Here is an 18,138-nt window from a genome sequence, read left to right on the forward strand (position 1 = left end):
CCAGCTCTGGCCTCCTATCCAAGGACACTCTTCTTACTGGGTGGCCCTCTTCATGCAGCCACTCTACGTTCCAGTCACTAACTGCTTCCTCCCCCTGCCCCTCAGCACTCCAGCTTTTGCTGACTCCAAAGCACTGCACTATTCTTTGATATAATACTGCACTTAACCCCACCCACATGATTCTAAACAATTCCTTTGTTGAACTCTCTTCTCTGATCCTTTTTGAGCATTTTGTTTTCTGCTTGATCACTGGGGAAAACAATACAACATCTTAAGTTGCCTAACATCAGAATTGAAAACATTTCTTACTCAAAAAAAATGCAATCTGATAAAATATATTTAAGTAATTCTCATGGTATTGGATTACTTAGTGATATAGTTTGGCTCTGAATCCCCACCCAAATCTCACCTCACACTGTAATCCCCACGTGGTGAGGGAGGGACTTAGTGGGAGGTGATTGGAGCATGGGGGCAGTCTCCCATGCTGTTCTCATAATAGTAGGGGAGTTCTCAGGAGATCTGATGGTTTTAAAGTGTGGCGCTTTCCCTTCCTCCTCTCTCCTGCCACCTTGTGAAGATGTGCCTTGCTTCCCCTTCACCTTCCTCCATATTGGCAAGTTTCCTGGAGCCTCCTCAACCATGTGGAACTGTGAGTCAATTAAATTTCTTTCGTTTAAAAATTACCCAGTCTCAGGTAGTATCTTTATAGCAGTGTGAGAATGGACTAATATACTTAGTCACTCCTATACACATTGCCCATTGATTCTTTGGTTATATTGTCAATCATTGCTTTATTTATTCCAATAGTTATTGATCACCTACTAAGATTGATGCTCTGTGAGCTACAGTAACCATATGAGGCACATGACTATAGTGTCATGCACTACATCATACATTTCTTCCTATGGACAGTTTCTAGCTTACCTTTGAACAATAACTGTAGACAAATGAAGATGCTAAAGAATGGAGGGAAAGCATTCTGACCTCTGACAGGGACTGAGGTGAGAAAACCTATAAATTATAAGGAAGTGAAAAGTGACTTAAAAGACTAGTTTTCTTACAATAAGCAACTGAAGTCCCACTCTGGAGAGGGCTCAGTGAAGAGGGCGATCAGTCCTTTGTACAGAAATGTCTATACCCTAGAAGATGCCTGGTAGCTAAGTAGATATTCTTGGAGCTGTGCTAAAAATTGGACTGAAAGAGTCCCAAAAGCTTTGAAAACAATTTTCCAGGCTGTCCTAGCTAAGGGGCATGTCATTCAACAGTGAGTAGTCAATTTAGTGAAAGTCAGTCATACACGGTTTGATATTCTCAAGACTAAAAAAACCAACTGTGTGACTGAATTTTTTATTTTTCAAGGTAGTCATTATTGAAGGAATCTGAATTTTTCATATGATTGCTTTTAGAATAACACTGATGTTGAAACTTTGCATTATTCTTTCTGCTGCAGACATCTTGAAACAAAAATAAACACTGCAGAGTAGAAAAGTCTTCAGGGCAAAAGCCTGGCTTAGGGTACCTCCTAAAAAATATCTATAAGCAGCCAGGTGCAGTGGCTCATGCCTGTAATCCCAGGAGGGATTGGGAGGCCAAGACAGGTGGATCATGAAGTCAAGAGATTGAGACCATCCTGGCCAACAGGGTGAAACTCTGTCTCTATGAAAAATACAAAAATTAGCTGGCTGTGATGGGGCACACCTGTAATCCCAGCTATTCAGGAGGCTGAGGCAGGGGAATTACTTGAACCCAGGAGGCAGAGCTTGCACTGAGCCGAGATCATGCCATTGCAACTCCAACCTGGGTGACAGAGTGAGACTCCGTCTAAAAAAAAAAAAAAAAAAAAAAAAAAAAAAAAAAATATATATATATATATATATATATATGTTCTCTTACTATATTGCTATATTTCTGAATCATAACTAAATGCTTTTTCAAAAAAAAAGTATTCTTTAAATGAAGAGTTGAAAAAATGTTAATATAATCAAGAAAAGCTATTGAGTTTAAGATAAACAGAGAGGGTGGCCTTCATCCTTAATCCCCACCATCTGATCCAGTTCCTGGTAGTTTCATAACTTTGTTGAATGACTTTTTTAAAAAAGCAGAAGCTATTTCTAGATGACAATAATCCCATCTAAGAGACTGAAGAGACATCTGACAAAGCTATGCACTTGTATAGCAAATACTTAGGAAATGGTAGGTCCACATAATGTAAATTTATTTGCAGTCACATTAGGTGGATCTGTAAGTTTATTTTGAAATATAAAGGTTTGATTATATTTTTGTGAAATACAGTCTAATTTCTATCATATGCTCATCTTCATCATACCTGCTGTTTGCATTTTGACATCATGATGGGGAACAGGAAGCAGTATCTGCCCTAGGCACAAATTCATCTCCAGGTGAAGTGAGAGGGATGACCATTTCTTTGGTTCACTTGGTTACACTTGGGGAATAGGAATTTGGGAGAGTTTGGGAACCACAGAGCCATTGTTTCTAAGGACTCTTCCCTGGTGCTGCCAGATTTCACAGTTTGAGGTTCACAACACAAGACACTTGGGATCTTCCCTCTCCTTCCCATTCTGACATTCCAGTATGGGGCACTGTTCGTTGGCTGGTCTCTGTTAACTACAAGGGTTCGTCCATAGGATAAGAAATTTGGGAGTGAAGTAGATTCCCTGTCCCAGGCTTTGGAGTGCCTTGGGAGCTGGATAGCATGCCATTTAGCACCATATTCCAAAGCCAAGGTCAGTGCTTGGTAGATGGAAAACATGTAAACACTGGTAAGCACATGTAAACACCAGCTGCAAACATCTGTGGAGTGAATCAGTGCATTCTGAGATTTAGCAGAGTAACATCCACTGCACCTTTCCAAGGGGAAAGGTTTCAAAACTTCATTCGGCAAGGTAGGAAACAGATGTATTTTCTGCACAATTTGACATGAGGTAACTTTTTGGAAGGTATACATGATAAGTATAATGTATTCAACTTCCTAGAAAAATCAATGGCTTCCATTTATATTCAAACCAGGAAGTCTGGTTCTTTATGTATAATCATTAATGGTCAACTATGGCCAAGATCAATTTAGTCTATACACTTTGGTATGGAAAGACTATTATGTCTTTATTTCTTTAAATCAACTTAGTTCAACTTTGTGACTCACTCTATTGGAATTCCTACTTATGCTTGGCCCCATCCTCTAAATGCCACCACCATGCATGCACACACATAAGGCGCATACACCCACATGTATAGACACATGCTCCCAGATAAGGCACTGAGAAGGCAAAGAAAAGGATAAAACAGCAGAAAGATCTTCTAAGAGCCTTTAATTTTTTGCTCTACTACTGAATACATCTATTATAGTCTCTTTATGTCTAGTGACACAGCCTCTGGGTCTCACTTAGGGATGGGGATTTGGGCAAGGCTGGGAACCACAGAAGTATTCCTTTCTAAGGTCTGGTCACTCTCCCTGGAACTGCCAGACTGCAGGGCTTGAGGTCCTTTCTCCCTTTCCCATTCTGACTCAACTCTTTCCCTGCGTTCAGAACCACTCCCCTTCTCACCAACTTTGGAACTCCATTTCTTCTAAAAGGCTGAGATTTTTATATAAAGCCAAAAAAAGCTTTGGATTTAAGATTGCTTATGTTTTCTGCCAGACTAACATCCATGTGGCAAGGAATTTCAAAGCGTGAATTCTGCCTTGAAATAGAGCAAGGAAAAAACAGGTAGAAGAGATAAAATTTATTTCCTTAGATTGTCTGCCACAGTACAAAATCAAAGTGTTTTTGGTGAAATGCAAGAGGGGTGTAAGCGGATATCTGTAATACCAAAATAGGCAAAAAACACAGGTTCATAAAAGATGAATTTTAAAATTCTGTTTTAGGAATTGTTTATTAATTAATCATTATGATTTTGAAACAATCACTTTAATTCTACATTTTCACTCATCCCACCTGAAATTCTAGTAGACTGCACACTGGCGGGATGACAGTCAGTGTGATTTGTGAGGATGTATCTGTGTGTGTTTCCTTCTGAACTCTTACCTCACAGTATCATTTCTCTCTCAGGAGCTTGGTTTCTTTGAGAAATAAATTTAGAACTCAGGTGGGATGTCTGTGAAATAGAAGCACAAAAATACTAGAAAACAGTTTTTTCCGATATTGAAATCTACCTCTGATAGGCATGATTTACCATCAGGTTACTTTGAGAGTAACCCAACCTCTTCATACACATTTTTCATATGTGGCATAGTTCGTTAAATATTTTGTTTTAAATACAAAGAAAACGTGTTCGTGAAAAATTATGAATTGTTTCCAACTGACATGTTGTTCTAAAGCAATTTTTAAAACTTTTATGTAGAATTCTTTATTCTTTTACAAGTTGACTACTTTGCTTAAAAAAGAAAAAATATTTATAAGTATATGGATAGATGCATTTTTCATGAAGAAAGAGAAATTAATATTCAAGATTTGTAGGCATATCACTGAGCTATGCTACGTGAGTTTCTGTGGAGTATATTCTCCTAAAATTTTGACCACCTACTGTTTCTTGGGAAATGAGGCCCATGTTATGTTGTCACTAAATAGTCAATTAGATGCCTGCTTTCAGGGACAATTACACATTTGGTATGTTTGCACATGTCTACCAAATGTTTTCAAAATGCTTTGAAACCCAAACACATTCTAGAAGAATTGGCACTATTCTTAAACCCGTCAAGGGTCCTAAAGTTCCAGTAACAATCACAGCTTCCACAGCTGGGCTCAACATCTGTTCTGAATATAATATGATTTGTCTCTGTGTCCCCACCCAAATCTCACCTTGAATTATTAATCCCATAATTTCCATGTGCCAAGGGCGGGACCAGGTGGAGGTAATTGGATCATGGGAGCAGTTTCCTCCATGCTGTTCTTGTGATAATGAGTGAGTTTCATGAGATCTGATGGTTTTATAAGTGTCTGGCATTTCCCTTGCTTGTACCACCTCCATTTTGCTGCCCTGTGCAGAAGATGCCTGCTTCTCGCTTTCCTTCTGCCATGATTGTAAGTTTCCTGAGACCTCCCCAGCCATATGGAACTGTGAGTCAATCAAACCTCTTTCCTTTATAAATTATCATCTCAGGTATTTCTTTATAGCAGTGTGAAAATGAACTAATACAAAATACATATTTACTGGTGAACAACAAGAATTCAGAGGCCGATCTGAAAGGATCAAATCAACTGGACCTATGTTAAATGTGGCCTGTATTTAAACCCTTTGTTGAATCTTTATACTTTTTCCTTGAAGCTACTGTCTTCCATTAATGAGGAAAGATGTAGGAGAATTCTTATTTTATACTTTGTTTCACTTGGTTGACAGATGTAGGTTGATAATGAGTAAGGAGCCTTTAACAAGTGAGAAGGGTCCAAGATATGGGCTCTTTCCCTGGCTCTATAAACTTTATTAAATATTTCTATTAGAAGACATGACTTCTAAGAAATGTTGATTATCTTCAGGGCTTGTATTTAGCTGGTGTAACTCTGTATTAACATATTGAAATTATTTGGTACCCTTAAAATTATCCCAAATCCCCTCCCACACCACTGCTGGGTCCTCCTGACCTCCCCATTATCTAGCAAATTAGCTCTAGGTCTCTTCTGATTGGTTTGGTGTCCATTTCATCTAGTTATTAACTGTTTTTCACATTGTCTCAGTTCTCTTCATTATCTTGTTTTTCTGTGCTTGGAGATAAGCCAGACTGATGGTAGGGTTTACAGAATACTTTTTATAAGTAAGTCATTTTCCATTATGAAAAGAACCTTTTATTTCAAGTACTTTTTCCTTTGGAGACCCTACTAATGTAGTCAACAAAGCAGGAAGGAACTAGAAATTATAACACATCATGTACCCAGTGCTTCTCCACCCCTAGCTTCTCATGACAATCCCTACATTACTCTCTCTGCTCTCTTGTGCCATGCGTGAGTCCCCTTGCCATCCCACCCCACCATATACCTGATGCCCAAATTGGTGTTCCTCATTCAGCTTGCCTTACTTGGGACATGCCATGTTTACACTTTCACAGATTCCTCCCATTCTTTTTATATACCTCATCCATGACCCAAACTACTTGAAGGAGAACTCCACTGGGTTCTCATCCTTAGGACGCTGCTTTTGGCATTCAAAAGAATTAGCTCCACATTCCACTGCTGTAGGGATCACTGATACTACTGTGAGAATGCAAGATTTTCTCTCACTGATTACTTGATGACAATAAAAGATCTGATATTCTGCATTCCCATGTAGCATATTAATTGAAGTCTGGAAATGTGGCTAAAAGTCTCTTATTTTTTGAGACAGGGTCTTGCCTCACCCAAGCTGGGGTGCAGTGGCCCTTTAAGGCTTACTACAGCCTCAGACTTCTGGGATCAAGTGATCCTCAGCCTCCCAATGTTCTTTGTAGACAGCTTGACGGAGTCTCATGGCACAAGAAGATTAAAACAGTGTCTCCACTTTTAATAAATATTTGCAATCCAAAACAACAAAAAAAAGAGAATGCAGGATTTGTATCTAGAAAGCTGTGTTTTAACTGTGACATTTTGGAGGCAGAATTCTCACCTGTCCTTTGTTAGCCAATCCAAATGACACTCTCAGTTGTGAGTGCTACAGGCCTGGATAGTGATGTTGACTGAAGAGGCTGACTGAACCTGCCAGGACCTCCACTGCTCATGCTTACATCCCATCTGTGTGAAAGTCCTTTCCAGGAGAATAAGCATTTTCCAAAATTGTACTGATATCTCCCAAATGAAGCAGAGCTGTTTAGACCATTATTTAGTGAGTTTAAGAGACTGTTCACAGTGCCTGCCTGCATGGAGCAAGCAAGGAAATAATAAATCAGTCTGATTTTAATTTTTCGGGACGACTGGATTGGATCCCAAGTCATCACGTTGTTATGGTGTCTTTAATTTGCTTTGGCTCTAGAGTTACTATTAAGGAATAATCTCTAATCCAGTTGCACTCACCCTTCTCTCAAGTCATCTTGTGTTCAGTAAGGATATACATTACTCATTGGTATATGGTTTTAAAAGGTTTCAAACACCATGAATATATGACTCTACTTCTTGTAGCACAATCCATTAGCCACACCTGACTGCCTGATACTTCAGACCACAAATATTTAAAATCTGCTCACTTCTTGCTCATTTTAATTCATCAAAGAATCTATGATTAAAAATAGAATTTATTTCAGCTTTTGAGTTTTCTGTGAAAGAGCCCTCATATTCTGCCTTGGTCTATATTTTAGAAGGAGACTTTTGCCTTACACTGTCCCTGTTTTTATATTTAAGAAAAAATATTGGAACATACAGGTTTGCTAAAAATGACCCAAACTACTTGAAGGAGAAACAGTAGCCAAGAGTGTGGGGGTGGTAATGGCAAAGATGTTGCCGGTTTTCAGAAATATCAAGACCATCTGCTATGTCAACAACATTTCTGCCACAGTCAAAACCAGCTGGTGAGGGGAAAGTCTCTCGGGGTGTCAGGTTCTAACACGAGTGAAGTCGGCCCTCTCTAAAGGGGAAGTGTGTTTTAGAAGAGGCCTGACAGCTGGGGAGAGAGCCTGTGGGGAGTTGCAGGCCACAACAAGGTCCGGGTTTGCAAACAAAGCATAGATCAGACTGCTGATGAGGGTGTGATCATCAGAGGCAGCCATCAAGATTTAATTCTACTTGTCCTGGACATGTCTCAAGAATGCATTAGTCACACATAAGGCATTTATAGATGTGAGACACCACATTACTCACTGGAGCTTCATGTTCACACCTTGACTGGAGATGTTATGGGACATCATTAGATTCTGTTATCTCCTTTTCTTCCTGTAGCTGTCCTGGAAGAGCATGATGAGGTGGGGTAGGGTGGGAGGCTGTCTCAAGAATATTCTGGGCAGTGGTGCAGTACACGAACTACTTAGTCAGAGGACACACCAGCGGAGGTGGAGAATGGAGAGTGCTCTCCCAGGAAAACATTTTTCTAGGCTATGTTTACTCAGAAAGCAAGTCATTCTTGCCACTATTCATTTCCTCCTGCAAAGCTCATGATTCTAGTTAATCAAATGGCTTCATAAAGAATGCCATTATTATTTCAAGACAGGCAGAATTGTAATCTGATAGAAAGTACAACAAAGACCTGCATTATATCAGGCATATCATTAAAATCAATTGTACTTTGTTTTCAACTTTACAGAATATTGGGGTCAGTAAAACCTTGTCACTTATAAGTCTGATCTTTTGTATTTAGATGTTACATTTGGTCTCTTTCAAACCACTATAATAATTAGGAATACTATAAAAGTAATGTAAGTAACTTATGGAGTCTTTATGTGTGTGTGCACTTCTATAAATGTTCCTTCTGGTTTGGAATCTATTGGCCACTACTCTTCTATGTTACTATGTTAATTGTTTTTCAAGAAAATAAGCAAGTGATAATCTCCATTTTAGTACATCTTAGATAGTGTCTTAGAAACCCAAATGATTTTTTCTGTGTAAAAACAGAATGGCCCACCTTCCCAATTTGACTTTATTTATATAGGTAATTCTCAGAATCACCATAGATCTTGTTCCCAAGACGATTCTCTTGAATAACTCATAAGATTGCCTTCATTGCACTGTTGTCTAAATGTGAACCTTGCAGAGATTCTTTTTCATGACAGTTCATAAATATTCTATTTCCTTTTTAGCCAGACTTGTCGCTAACCAAACATTTATAGTCAACATTTGTGAGATGGCTATCAAGACTTAATTCTGCCTCCCCATACTAAAGATAATTATGTACTTACAAAAACAGCTACTTGGATTCTTTAATGACAGCTTTAAATCTTTCTCCTAAAACAGTGATTCTGCTATTTTCAAGTCTGGCTGGGAGCAGCGTGCTAACTATGCAACACGTGACTTTAGCCTGCAGGTACACTGCTACTGAGACATCATGGTCTAGTGGATAGAGTGTGACAATAATCTACTCTCTCATTCTACCCTGAGGTCTCAGGTGACCTTGAGCGAGTCATTTGGCCTTGTTTTTGCATTTCAAGTGTCTTTCCACAACAATGGAAAAATCTTTGCATCTGTTCTCTTTGCAGGCATGCTTCTAATATTGCTTTCTTTCTTCCTGTTATACACATTCTTTTTATTATTGTTTTTCTGTTTAATATTCCCTATGATGTGACCATCCAGCATTCCTGGCTGACTGTGTAATTACTGCAGAGAGTCACAGGAAATTTTTTTTCAAGCAGGAAGTTGAGTTAGAAAGATTAGGCAACTGTAAAGGCCCCATGATTCCCTTTGTTTCTCATTCTTCGTTGAAAGTTTGTCTACCATGGGCCAGGCACAGTGGCTCACGCCTGTAACCCCAGCACTTTGGGAGGCCAAGGTGGGTGGATCATGAGATCAGGAGATGGAGACCATCCTGGCTAACACAGTGAAACCCCATCTCTACTGAAAATACAAAAAATTAGCCAGGCATGGTGGCAGGTGCCTGTAGTCCCAGCTACATGGGAGGCTGAGGCAGGAGCATGGCTTGAACCCAGGAGGCAGAGGTTGCAGTAAGCTGAGATGGCGCCACTGCACTCCAGCCTGAGTGACAGAGCAAGACGCTGTCTCAAAAAAAAAAAGAAAAAAAAAAAAAAAAAAAAAAGTTTGTCTACCACTATCTCCATTTTCTAAAATTGCCTTCTTTCTTTCACATCTGCCCCATGACTCCTCCTTATTCCTTTTTCATATATTTCACATTTGTTTTTAATATTCCAAGCTTCCTAAACAAAAGAAAGGGCTACATATTACTAAATGCTGGTATTTTGGAGACAATTTATTTATTCAGCCAACATGTAATCAATAAAAAGGCTAAAGGGCTGTCATGCAGAAACAAAACAAAGTTAGAAAAGAGGTTTAAAGAGACAAATTTTGACTCAATATAAGTGTTTCAGGTCAGGCACAGTGGCTCATGCCTGTAATCCCAGCACTTTGGGAGGCCAACTTGGGCATATCACCTGAAGTGTTCAAGTTCAAGACCAACCTGACCAACATGTTCAAACCTCATCTCTACTAAAAATACAAAAATTAACCATGTGTGGTGGTGGATGCCTATAACCCCAGCTACTCAGGAGGCTGAGGTAGGAGAATCACTTGAATCCGGGAGGCAGAGATTGCAGTGAGCCCAGATTGCACCATTGCACTCCAGCCTGGGTGACAAGAGTGAAACTCTGTCTCAAAAAATAAAATAAGGGTTTCTTCTCACATAAACTCACCTGGATGTGAGTCCTGTAGGATGGAGAGCATTGCACAGCCAGCAGAAGGTAGTGATGTGCTGAAAAGAAGAGGAATTCTGGTCACCACCACAAGCTTCATGCAACTACCAGAGTTGCACAGACTGGGCCAGCAGAATCACTGGCTTGTTCAGTAAGGCTGTCAGAACAAGTTTAATGGAAGCAAGAGTTGGTAACAGTGGGCCCCATTCAGTTATTGGGAAGGAAGTTTACAAGATAGAACCAAAGTGGCAGGCTGCAGTGCGAGTCAGCTTTTAGGCTTTCAGAACTTTATCCCATCCTCTGCAGTGGCTACAGAACCACCATCACCACAGCAGGTAAATTCCTAGGCAGAAAGGGATGGATCCCCAGGGAAACTCAACCTTCAAGCCAAGGACAATCTAAAACCTGAAAACCAAAGTGTAAATCCACAAACCAGACTGAGAGCTCCCATTTCCGTTTGGCATGCTCTCTCCAAATTGGTCCTTTTCCTTCACCTATTTTACGTATGCATATCCTTCCCCGGTAGGTCCTCTACATTATTGTGCCTATTTCTGAATGGTGCTTTTTCAAACATACCCACAGACCAACCAGCATGCACTTCCCCATTTCAAGCCCATAAATATCCCTAGACTTAGCCTCATGGCTGGCAACCCACCTTCAGGTCCCCTCTCACCGTCAAGAGCATTTCTGTTGCTCAATAAATTCTATTCTGCCTTACTCACTTTCTGGTGTCTGTGTACCTCATTCTTCTCAGTCGTGGTACAAGAACTCGGAACTTGTTGAACTACAGGAGTAAAAGAGCTGTAACACTAGTTTTAGAAAGAAACTGGGATTTTGGGCAGTGTAACCATACAGGGCTGGGTACAGTGGTTCAGGCAAGTAATCCCAACATTTTGGGAAGCCAAAGTGGGCAGATCACTTGAACCCAGGGAATTGAAACTAGCCCTGGGCAACATGGCGAAACCCCATCTCTACAAAAACTACAAAAAAATCAGCTGGGTTTGGTGGTGCATGCCTATAATCCTAGCTACTCAGGAGACTGAAGTGGCAGAATCACCTGAACCCAAGAAGTCAAGGTTGCAGTGAGCTGTGATCACACCACTGCACTGCAGCCTGGATGACAGTGAAACTTTGTCAAAAAACAAAACAAACAACAATAACAACAACAACAAAGCACACTACTGAGAAGTAGCAGGTGAAAGGCAGCCCTGGCCCCCAGAAGCTGGTCTAGCACAGTTATGTCAAGTTATTCTCCTGTTAAACATAAACAGTCTCACAGAATACCAACATCAAATGAGATTACTCTGAGACCATGATAAACTAAGGTAAAACAAGTCCACTTCATAATTTTGTCCAAGGAAAGATAAAACCAAGGTCACTACGCTACCCACAAAATGCCAGATATCTCCTCTTTTGGCCAAAACATGTGACTGCTACTTTATAATTAATCTACCATCTCTATAAATAAGATTCATTAAGATACCCAATTATAGAATTGCCCTCACTTTCTGACAGCGTTCAATCTAGAGTGAACACCTGCTTTGTGGACCCTCTCTGACATCATTCAAAGTCCAAATCCTGTAAGAGGGTCTTTCTAACACCCTCTCTGAGACACCCCATAGTTTCCTATGGTATATGTTCTCCTTCTGCAATAAATTATAAACTCAATTTATTTGATTATAGGTGTGTCCCTGGTGGTATTTGTCTGGAGGGTATTGACAATACAAAGTTAGATTCAAAATAGAAACTCAGTTCCAAGAAATCGCCATACATTTAGACAATGAGCACTTATTAAAGCTGCAAAGTTAAGAGTTACTCAAACAGCCAAGACTTGCCCCGGGGTTGAAATTAGTTCTCACCATGATTTAATTCCAAACCACACCAGAAAAAAAAGAGTTGATGTCACAATTCTGTCTGCAAGTGAGATTTGGGGGGTTACAAAATATACTGGGCCTGCAGTGCAGAGTTAGGAAAAGAAGCTGCAAAGAGGGAGGGAAGCTGTAATTAGTAAGCTGAGCTGTTTTAATAATGCTCTATACATTCTGGACTCTTAGAGACCAGAATGTTTATGATCAGAACTGTCCAATCTGTCAATCACTTGGAGACACATTAAAGAAAACCAAATGATAATAATGCAGTTGCTAGGATCTAGGAAAATCTTAAGAAAATCTATCTTTGAGTCATTTTATACTATATCCCTTTATTAATTTAGTTTACATGCTCTTTCTCTCTCTGTCTCTTGCTCTCTGTCTCACACACACACATATGTTATCAATATATCCTTTTTTTCTATTTTCAAGCCTCTAATACATACTCTCAAGGCTAGGTGTTCTAACTTGGTTTATTCTCTGCTTAAAGCAGTGAGTCTCGACTTGGCTGCACATTAAAATGGATACAGAGTGTTAAATAAATAAATAAAAACCTCAGTGCCCAGGCCACACTCCAGTCCAATTAAATTAGAATATCTGGAATAACATCCTGGTATTGGGGTTTTTTTTTCCTTATTCTTCATTCCAATGGGCAACCAAGATCGAGACCCACTGGCTTAGAGTTACTCCTTCCCCAGACAAGGGTCTCATTGTGTAACTGGTGAGTCCCTTTCAAATAACAGGCCATACCCTTCAGCAAAATTCCTCTAACACAACTATTCTTAACCAGCCTGCAGATTATAACCACCTGGGGGGTCATAATCTGAGAGTTCTTGGGTGAACTCAGTCAGCTGTTTTGATCCTAAAGAGTAATAGAAGCTTGAGAACCACCACTCTTCCACCAGGTACAAAGGGGTAATAATATTTAAAATAAAGAACAGGTTAGCACTAACCAATCAGAATTGTGCTGGGATTGGGGTAGCATACTAGATGTCAAATCTTAATTACTGGGCCAAAATGAAGCACAGGGAATCCTAAGGAAGTGTATTAGTCCACTCTTAAGCTGCTAATAAAGACATACCTGAGACTCCGTAATTTATAAAGGAAAGAGGTTTAACTGACTCGCAGTTCCACAGAGCTGGGGAGGCCTCAGAAAACTTACAATTATGGCAGAAGGGGAAGCAAACACATCCTTCTTCACATGGTGACAGCAAGGAGAAGTGCCAAGGAAAGGAGGTGAAGCTCCTTATAACACCATCAGATCTCATGAGAACTCACTGTCATGAGAACAGGATGAAGGAAGCCACCCCCATAATTTAATTATTTCTACCTGGGACCTCCTACAACATGTGGGGATTATGGGAACTACAATTCAAAATGAGATTTGCGTGGGGACACAGCCAAATCCTATCATTCCACCCCTGGCCCCTCCTAAATCTCATGTCCTCACATTCCAAAATACAACCATGTCTTCTCAACAGTACCCTAAAGTCTTAACTCATTGCAGCATTAACCCAAAAGTCCAAGCCAAAAGTCTCATCTGATACAAGGCAAGCCCCTTCCACCTGGGAGCCTGAAAAATCAAAAACAAGTGAGTTACTTCCTAGGTACAGGCATTGGGTAAATATACCTGTCCCAAATGGGAGAAATTGGCTAAAACCAAGGGACTACAGGCCCCTTGCAAGTCCAAAATCCAATAGGGCAGTCAATAAATCTTAAAGTTTCAAAATGATCTTGTTTGAATCCATGTCTCACATCCAGGTCATGCAGATGCAAGAGGTGGGCTCCCATGGCCTTAGGCAGTGCCACTCCTGTGGCTTTGCAGGGTACAACCCCCATCCTGGCTGCATTCATGGGCTGGCTTTGAGTGCCCACAGCTTTTCCACATGCATGGTGCAAAAGTGGTCAGTGAATCTACCATTCTGGGGTCTGGAGGACAATGGCCTCTTCTCATATTTCCACTAGGAAGTGGCCCAGTGGGGACTCTGTGTGGAGGTTCCAACCCCACATTTCCCTTCTGCATTGCCCTGGCAGATTCTCCATGAGGGCTTTGCCTCTGTAGCAGACTTCTGCCTGCACATCTGGGCATTCCCATACATCCTCTGAAATCTAGGTCGAGGTTCCCAAACCTCAGTTCTTGACTTCTGTGTGCCCACAGGCTCAACACCACATGTAAGTCATCAAGCCTTGGGGCTTGCACCCTCTGAAGCCACGGCCTGAGCTGTACGTTGGCACCTTTTAGCCACGGCTGGAGCTGAAGCAGCTGTGATGCCAGGCACCATGTCTGAAGGCTGTATAGAACTGGGGGGTCCTGGGTCCAGCCCAGGAAACCATTTTTCCCTCCTAGGCCTCCAGTCTGTGATGGAGAGGCTTCCCCAAAAGTCTCTGACATGCCCTGGAGACGTTTTCCCTATTGCCTTGGTGGTTAGCATTTGGCTCCTTATAACTTATGCAAATTTCTGCAGCCAGCTTGACTTTATCCCCAGAAAATGGGTTTTTCTTTTCTACTGCATCATTAGGCTGCAAATTTTCCAAATTTTTATGTTCTATCACCTCTTGAATGCTTTACTGCTTATAAATTTCTTCCACCAGATACCCTAAATTATCTCTCTCAAGTTCAAAGTTCCACAGATCTCTGGTGGCAAAAATGCCACCAGTCCCTTTGCTAAAGCATAATAAGAGTCACCTTTGCTCTAGTTTCAAACTATTTCCTCATCTCCATCTGAGACCACCTCAGCCTGGACTTTATTATTCATATCACTATCAGCATTTTGGTCAAAGCCATTCAACAAATCTCTAGGAAGTCCTAAACTTTCCCAAATCTTCCTGTCTTCTGAGCCCTCTAAATCTCCAGGAGGTTCCAAACTTTCCTACATTTTCTTGTCTTCTTCTGAGCCCTCCAATGGTTCCAGCCTCTGCTTGATACCCAGTTTCAAACTCGCTTCCACATTTTGGGTATCTTTACAGCAGCTCCCCCGCCTACTCTCTGCAGTACCAATTTACTGTATTAGTCCATTCTCATGCTGCTAATAATATATACGGGAGACCGGGTAATTTATAAAGGAAAGCGGTTTGACTCACAGTTTCGCAGGACTAGGGAGGCCTCAGGAAACTTACAATCTGGCAGAAGGGGAAGCAAACACATTCTTCTTCACATGACAGCAGCAAGGAGATGTGTCAAGCTAAAGGAAGAAAAGTCACTTATAAAACCATCGGATTTTGTGAGAACTCACTTACTATCACAAGAACAAGCTGGGGAAAACTGCCCCTACGATTTAATTATCTCCACCTGGTCCCTCCCACGACACGTGGGGATTACGGGAACTGCAATTCAAGATGCGATTGGATGGGGACACAGTAAAACCATATCAGGAAGGGATCAGAGAAGCCAGGGCAACAAAGGGTCATTTAGAGGATCTGGAACAGTGACTATCGACCAGTAAAGAAGTACTTTAATAATTTTAACATTTAATACAGGCTTTCCTGTGAGTACCACCTGAATGTCAGCCTTGTGCAAACCTACTGCTAGGATAGCACCTATCCTCCTTGTAGTGTAACTGTATATTGCTATTTGACGACCTGTTATGTGCTCAACGAATGCCTGATAAATGGATAAGTGAATGAATTTTGCCTAACGCAGATGCCCCTTTTATTTTTTCTTACAATTTGTCAAAAGATTTTCTCTTTTATAACATAGTTAACTTCTTAGTGTCTTGATAATTGCAAAGACTGTAAAGAGTTTCATTGTTACATTTTTTTCAATATTGCACATACTGTAAGTCTACCATGTGGTTAGGTGTTATAAGGAATAACAGAAAGTGTAAGACGAGATTTCTGAGTTCCAGGTATTTGGAAATACCTGTGCCTCCAAGTTAAACCTTGGTGCTATTTCATTTCATGGTGCTACCAAGACCTATGGAATCAGCACCCAGGGGAAGCATCTATGATGGCGGCATCTCAGATCCCATGGTTGGCCACTGAAGAAGGATGTTTGGGGACATGAAGACTTTCCTGTTACCCTATAATACCTTATAAATAAATTATTTACCTTATAAATAACTTCCTATTCATAGGCACAAGAGATAACATTTCCTGTCAATATCGAGTCACATGTTGCTTGATATATGTTATTATAAAAGACTCCTCTTAGTCTAATTACCTAACATTATACTGGAAGTCAAGGTCAAAATAGACAACTGTCATAACTCCAATATGTCAGTAGTTCACTTAATTTTTATGTCTCCATCTTGAAGAAGGCTAACAGGAATGATAACACCAACAGGAATGAAGCAGAAACAACTGCGTTTTATTCCACAGACAGGACCCATAGTGAGTGATGAGCATCTGCTTCAGTATTTTACAATTCTTAAAGTGGTTTATTAATTATAAAAATTTTCCAATTTGAAAGAACGTAGGCAAATAAATTTTATTCACATTTTTAAATGTATGACTAATATATTGTATTTGGTTTAAATATTTGATATGCATACAATGATTCAATATGATACATGCCTTGTAATCAGCCTTGAGAATTAATAATTTTTACACTTATTATAGTGAAATATCCACCCAAAGGTGCTCTCATATGCATATAGTGTCAGAAATAAAAGAAACACGGTTACCCCTTGGCTAAGACCCTAACTTTGAGGACTACCTTCCTGGACTTTTTTCAAATGATGCATCCACAGAACAAATGAATATCTTGACTTTGGACACATGATACTATCTGTCTCTCACTACTTTGACTCCAATCTGGCTATAGGATTTTCCCTCTCTTTATCTTGGAATGTTTCTTTGCTATAGTAGCATTAATGATTTTTATAATTAGTTAATATTTAATATCAACTCATGAAGAGAAACACTGACCTACTCCATCAATGACTGAAATAAATTGTCCAGCTTTCTACGAAACAAGAAAAGTCCATTTTCATGTTGGTGATGGGAAACAGATGGAATGAACGACCATAATTTAATTTAATAACAGCATGCAGCTCTTATTATTCAGGGACTTAATTTGATTATTGGTATTCTTATGATAAATGTCTGCATAACATTGAATTTTACGCCAGTTATTTAAATACCTGCACAAAGCTTAACATTCCATTAAGGTCAATCTTCTGAAAATAAGCTGTAAGTTTATATTCTTTTAATGTATTCTATCTTTGACATCTCTCTGTATTTGATTTTTATGAACACCTGTTTCTATAGGAGATGGCTGGGTGAATTTGTGACTGGAATTACTCATAACCAGGAAAACATGCTGGGAACTCTTTTGAAGCGATGAAGCGTCGATGAAGGGCCTAGATCATACCAAAGTAAGTGAAGTTGAGAGATACTTATAGGAGAGCTGGCTCCATGAAGATGAAAAAAAAACATCAAATCCAAAGTATGGAGAATAAATTCAAGCCCAGTCCTACCCGGTCACATCGTTAACAAGGTCCAAATTAATTAGGATGGAATGAGGAACTGGGAGTTGTCTACAACACCAGCTGTCAACTAGTTGTGAAAGACAAGGTCGTTCTCCAAATTTTCAATTGGAGGCAAGGCAAAAAAGGCCAAAAGCAAAAACAGGTATACCTTGTTTTGCTGCATTTTGCTTTATTGCATTTTTTACAGATTGAAGGTTTGTGGCAACCCTGCATTGAGCAAGTCTATCAGCATTATTTTTCTCACTGTGTGTCTCTGTCTCACATTTTGGAATTCTCACAATATTTCAAACTCATTCATTATTATTGTCTCTTTTATGGTGATCTACACTCAGTGATCTCTGAGTTATCATTGTAATTGTTTGGGAGCACCACAAATGACACCCATATGAAACAGTGAACTTAATTGGTAAATGTTGTGTATGTTCTGACTCCTTCACCAACCAGTCATTCCTCAATCTCTCACCCTCTCCTCACACCTCCCTCTTCTCTGACACATAGCAATACTGAAATTAGGCCAGTTAATAACCCTACAATGGCCTCTACGTGTTCAAGTGAAAGAGTCACATGTCTCTCT

The 18,138-nt window shown here is 40.0% G+C and overlaps 1 long non-coding RNA gene across 6 annotated transcripts in view; it reads right to left on the reverse strand.

Annotated features, from left to right (window-relative positions):
* LOC103217700 (uncharacterized) overlaps positions 1–18,138 on the reverse strand; it is a 326,662-nt gene that overhangs the window by 107,456 nt on the left and 201,068 nt on the right. For 3 of the 6 annotated variants that reach the window (XR_012090627.1, XR_012090629.1, XR_012090628.1), the window contains 2 exons: positions 15,217–15,317; positions 10,268–10,326 (listed from right to left, as the gene is read on the reverse strand). This is a non-coding gene — a long non-coding RNA (uncharacterized lncRNA). The remainder of the gene's footprint in view (positions 1–10,267; positions 10,327–15,216; positions 15,318–18,138) is intronic. The other 3 variants (XR_012090630.1, XR_012090632.1, XR_012090631.1) reach the window with 2 other exon arrangements.

The sequence above is a fragment of the Chlorocebus sabaeus genome, chromosome 2, assembly GCF_047675955.1.
Source record: "Chlorocebus sabaeus isolate Y175 chromosome 2, mChlSab1.0.hap1, whole genome shotgun sequence".
NCBI lineage: Eukaryota > Metazoa > Chordata > Mammalia > Primates > Cercopithecidae > Chlorocebus > Chlorocebus sabaeus.